Source organism: Lathyrus oleraceus, chromosome 4 (assembly GCF_024323335.1).
Source record: "Lathyrus oleraceus cultivar Zhongwan6 chromosome 4, CAAS_Psat_ZW6_1.0, whole genome shotgun sequence".
Classification (NCBI taxonomy): Eukaryota; Viridiplantae; Streptophyta; class Magnoliopsida; order Fabales; family Fabaceae; genus Lathyrus; species Lathyrus oleraceus.
The window spans coordinates 143,322,509-143,328,508 of NC_066582.1; positions in this window are offsets into that span (position 1 = coordinate 143,322,509).

Consider the following 6,000-nt stretch of genomic DNA (forward strand, 5'->3'; position numbering starts at 1 on the left):
TAACCAGGGTAATGGTGGTAATTTTGAGATTGATGAGAATGGCATCCTGCGATTTAAAGGTAGAGTTTGTGTTCCTGAGGTGTCTGAATTGAGAAGGAATATTCTTGAAGAGGGCCATAGGAGTGGATTGAGTATCCATCCAGGTGCAACAAAAATGTATCAAGATTTGAAGAAGTTGTTTTGGTGGGCTGGTATGAAAAGAGATGTTGCTAAGTTTGTGTATGCCTGTTTGACTTGTCAGAAGTCAAAGACTGAACATCAGAGACCGGCAGGTATGATGCAACCTTTGAAGATTCCTGAATGGAAGTGGGATAGCATTTCCATGGATTTTGTGACGGGATTGCCGAGGACGGTGAAAGGTAATGATTCTATTTGGGTGATTGTGGATCGATTGACTAAGTCGGCGCATTTCTTGCCGATGAAGATTAATCACTCTTTAGAGAAGTTGGCAGAGTTGTATATTGAGGAGATAGTGAGGCTGCATGGTATTCCATCCAGTATTGTGTCTGATAGAGATCCCAGATTTACTTCTAGATTTTGGGAAAGTTTGCAGAAAGCGTTGGGGACTAAGTTGAGGTTGAGTTCAGCTTATCATCCTCAGACGGATGGTCAGACTGAAAGAACTATCCAATCCTTGGAGGATTTGTTGAGAGCTTGTGTATTGGAGCAGAGTGGTTCTTGGGATAATTATTTGCCGTTAGTGGAGTTTACTTATAATAATAGTTTTCATGCTAGTATCGGTATGGCTCCATATGAAGCATTGTATGGTAGGAGGTGTAGAACTCCATTGTGTTGGTATGAGTCAGGTGAGAGTGTTGTACTCGGACCTGAGATTGTGCAGCAGACGACTGAAAAGGTTAAGATGATTCAGGAGAAAATGAAGATTTCTCAGAGTCGTCAGAAGAGTTATCATGATAATAGGAGAAAGGCACTTGAATTCCAAGAGGGAGATCATGTGTTCTTGAGAGTTACTCCGACGACAGGTGTGGGTAGAGCTTTAAAGTCTAAAAAGCTTACTCCGAGGTTTGTGGGTCCGTATCAGATTTTGAAGAGAGTTGGGGAAGTGGCGTATCGGATAGCTTTACCGCCGTCGCTTTCTAATCTGCATGATGTGTTTCATGTATCTCAGTTGAGAAAATATATTGCAGATCCTTCGCATGTTGTTCAGTTGGATGATATCCAGGTGAGGGATAATTTGACCGTTGAGGTGTTGCCAATTCGGATAGATGACCGAGAAGAGAAGACCCTGAGAGGTAAGAAGATTGCTCTAGTGAAAGTTGTTTGGGGAGGTCCAGCTGGTGAGAGCTTGACTTGGGAGCGCGAAGATCAGATGAAGGAGTCGTATCCGACTCTATTTGCTTGAGGTATGTTTTCGAGGACGAAAACTTCTAAAGTGGGGGAGAGTTGTAACACCCCAAATAAAGTAAAAGAATTATTTGATTAAGTTGATAATATTATTTTATTAATTAATTAAATAAATTGGATTATTGGATTTATTATTATTATTATTATTTTGGAAAATATATAAGTGGGAAATAAGAAAAATAGTCTCATTTTTGGGAACAGAAGAGTTTTACGTGGAAGTTGAGAAGCTGCAGAGAAGGGAGAAGCGGTAGAGCAAAGGCGGAAGAGTGGAAAAGCTGAAGAGTTGAGTTGCCGAATTATCTCAGGTAAGGGGTCTGAACCTTATTAAATGATAATATGCGAGCATTTTCATGATTTATGTAGGATTGTCGATGGATTTTGGGGAATTAGGAAGATTGGGGAAGTTGGGGTTTACCGTCGTTTAGTACTATGATGAATAAGTCGAATTAAGCTGAAATTGAATCCGTAGTTGAGAGTATTGTGAAATTCTGAGCGTATAGCTTTTACGGATTTGGAATCGGAGGTCCGGAAGTCCTCCAACGGCGGAAAAATGCGGAAACTCTGCATTCTGCCTTGTGTTAGCGCAGGAACTGTTGTTTCGTCTGCGTTAACCGGTTAACCCAGGGTGTTAACCGGTTAACACTGTTACAATTTGTGAATATGTTGAGTTTTGCCTGCGTTAACCGGTTAACCTATAGCGTTAACCGGTTAACACTGTTGCGTTTTGCCTGGGGAGGTATTGTTGTCCTGCGTTAACCGGTTAACGCATGGTGTTAACCGGTTAACACTGTTCCAGTATTGAAAAATGACTAATTTTTATGTTGAAATGGTGATTTGGCCTATTGTGGTTGATTGTGATGAATCCATGTGTTAAGATGTAATGTTGTTGTTGTTTTGTTGAGTAGTATGTCATGCTATTAATGATGAAGATAACATGATCATATGATGTTGTTGTTGCGATGTTTTGCGATGTTGATTATGATGCATGTTTGGTGTGCATGCATTCATGAAAGGCCGATGCCTAGTGATGAACGGACTGAGTTCCAATGATGTTGTTGACTCCGGGCTTGTTGAGAGGCTTGGTTCCTTACGGGGAACTCGGATTCTATGGTGATGAATCTGGGAGTGGTGATCCTGTAGTGGTCACAAGATGGGTATACCGAGTCGTGTTGAGTCATGCATGGGTGTGTGCATTGCATTTGATATGTTGTTTCGTTGATGTTCATGAGTTTGTTGATTATGATGATGATGATGAGCTGTGTTGGCATGTGTGAAATATATAATTATGTTTATATTTATGTCGTTATATTATTATTTAATAATGTAATTCTCACCCCTTCTGCATGTGTTTATGTTCATCTATGATGAGCAATGTGCAGATAAAGAGGAGTAGCTTTCGTTGAGGTTTGAAGAATAAATGTAGAGCTATTCTACGGAGTCGAGTCAAATGCTCTGGTCATGTGACACCGGGGTTATGGGATTCGATAGATAATTATATTTTATTTACGTTGTTCATGAGGATTAAAATGTTGAGATGTTTTGTCGAGACAATGTTGAAACATTTTTATGAATTAATATATGATGAAAAATAATAATTATGTTGTTGTCCGCTGCGAAGTTTTAAATATAATAAATAATGTGTTATGTGTTGTGATGCGATAAGTGTATGTTGTAAGAAATGTAAACTCTTCTACATGTGGTACTCTGATAACTTATTTAAATATGTCGATTGGGTAGAAGGGTGTTACACCATGCAAATTGAATTTGCATAGTTGGTCTTACCATTAACAGCCTTGCCTTCAATTGGTAGTCCTAAAAGCATGTAGACGTCTTCTAACGTCACGGTACACTCACCGGTTGGGAACCAAAATGTGTGTGTCTCTGGTCTCCATCTTTCGCATAAGGCTAGAATGAATTTGTTATCTATAGACCAAGACAAAATCTTGCTAATATGACCAAAACCGGTGAGTTCAACATAAGGTTGAATCATCGGGTCCATATGGACATATTCGTGGACCCGAGTTCGAAACCTTGATACATCCTATAAAAGAAAGAATAAAACACTTGACTAAGTTGGTATGTCAAAATAAAATGGGGTTGGTGAAGATGAAAGATAAAAAGTTAACAAAAGAAAAAACTTACATATGGTGCGATGTTTGCAACTGTTCCTCTATGTGCTTCGCCCATTGTGAGTAAAGACATTTTGTTGGGGGGTTGGTGTAGATGAGACTAGAAGATGTTGTTGAAGATGAAATTGTAAAAGAAGTATTGTAGAGGAAGTAGTGAGAGTGACGGTGTGGAAGAAGTGTTGAAGGAGTGGATGTATTTATAGGCAAATGGATGGGAGCATGAAAAGTTGTGCTTGCATGGTGTCTCCACATGAATTGGCGACCATGTACAAGCTTTAAGAGGGGTCTCCATTCAAATTGGCGCCTCCATAGGGACATGCACGCAGACCTAGGTCTGAATGCTTGGTTTCGAGGTCTGAATGCATGGTGTCTCCACTTGAATTGGCGACCATGTACAAGGAATAAGTGGAGGCGCCAATCCATTTGGAGTGTGTGTCTGCATGTCTGACACGTGGCTGTCTTGTCTCCTGCATGCTGACCAAGTCACTTCTTGATGGCTTGCATGGTTGACACATCATCTCAGAGTATCTTGCTTGTCCGACACGTGGCTGTCTTGTCTTCTACATGCTGAACAAGTCACTTCTTGATAGCTTGCATGGTTGACACATCATCTCAGACTATCTTTCATGTCTGACACATCATCTCAGACTAGCTTGCATGTCCGACACGTCATCTCAGACTATCTTGCATGTCCGACACGTCACTCCGAACTAGCTAGCATGTGAGACACTTCACTCATCTATTTAAGTGTCTTACTATCAACATCCAAGACACTTCACTCACATTCATCTGCAGTAAGAAAATAGTTTTCATCTGCACAATGTCATCTTCATCATTATACAGTGTCAATGTTCACTGCAACAGTGAAACATTCGAGTCTGAGCTACATGGTTTTGTTTTCGAAACACTGATACCATCAGAATCATGATCAAGAGAAATGCAACCTTCTTGCATTTGAAAAAAAGAATACAATCCTTTATAGGATCGGGTATTGTGTCAAAGATCACATATCAAAATCCAATATTTTTTTAGAATGGTCAATGCAAGTATTTCCCCCTTAAGGTACGAGACGATGAAGATGTTGAATACATGTTTGTTAGTCATGAACATTCAGGCTGCAACTGTATCGAGTTGTACATTACTCTTCAACCATGTATACCATCTCAACAGTCTCAACTAACTGATCAGGATGAAGTTGGTGAAGATGATCCACAATGGTCAGATGAACTCAACCCAGAAGCAGAAGCAGAAGTGGACGTTGTTGATGAAGAAAAAGAGGAGACCGAGATACAGGTTGATCACATGCTGAACAACGACGATGAAGATGATGATCAACCACCACCAATACCTCCTAGTCATGTCTACAATCCGCCTCAACATATGACAAATATGGATCTTCATGACGATGAAACATCCAACAGTGTTTTCTATAATCTGTATCCGAGATCAGAAGGCGAATTAAAGGTGGGAGACATGTTTCGTACCAAAGAAGAATGTGTTATGGCAATCAAAAAATTCCACATGAACAACTCTGCTGACTTTACAGTGAAACGCACTGATTCTAGAAGGTATGTTATCGAATGTCGTAACATGCTTTGTAAGTTTCATTTGGATGCGTCTTACAAGAAGAAAAACGACTCTTGGGAGATCGCTTCAATAGACCCACCGCACAGTTGGATTGTAACTAACGTTGAACAAGATCACCGTAAACTAAGCACAACTTTGATATGTCAAGACATTCTGCCGTTGGTTAATAAAGACCCATCAGTGAAGGTGAGTATAATTATATCCCATATCAGAACAACATATAATTATACTCCATATTACAAGAAAGCTTGGATTGCAAGGACAAAGGTTGTTGAACAGGTTTTCGGCAACTGGGAGTAGGGGTGTTCGCGGTGCGGTTTGGGCGGTTTTGACGATAAAAATCATCCGAACCGCAAGAGAAAAAAGAATGCGGTTCGGTTTGGTTCGGTTGGCTTTTAGAAATAAAACCAAACCAAACCAATGCGGTTTGGATTGGTTCGGTTGATTCGGTTTTTTAAAATATTTTTATTGAGCCATACATACACCTATAGAGAACAACATAACTTTGTATTTAGTCATTCATACATTACTAAATAACATCAAAACTTATCATATGTAGACAAAAACTACGCATTCAATATACATAAAATTAGATTAGACAAAAATGGAATAAAAACATATATATAATAGTAAAATAAAATAATATCAAAGACATTATAATAAAACATAAAAAACTTATGAGAGGAGAGATTAGAGAAGATGAAAAAAAGAACATAAGAGATGCAGGATTGAGAAAAAATGTACGATAAAAATATAATTGGAAGAGAAAATAGTAACATAAAAGATAAAAAAGAAAGAACATAAGAGAGGAAATATTATAGTAGAAAAGGCGAAACGTACACGGTAAATAAGATGAGAAGAATGTGCGATACTACTATGAGAGATTTAAGAAGGTTGAAATTGAAACACTAAGTGTGAG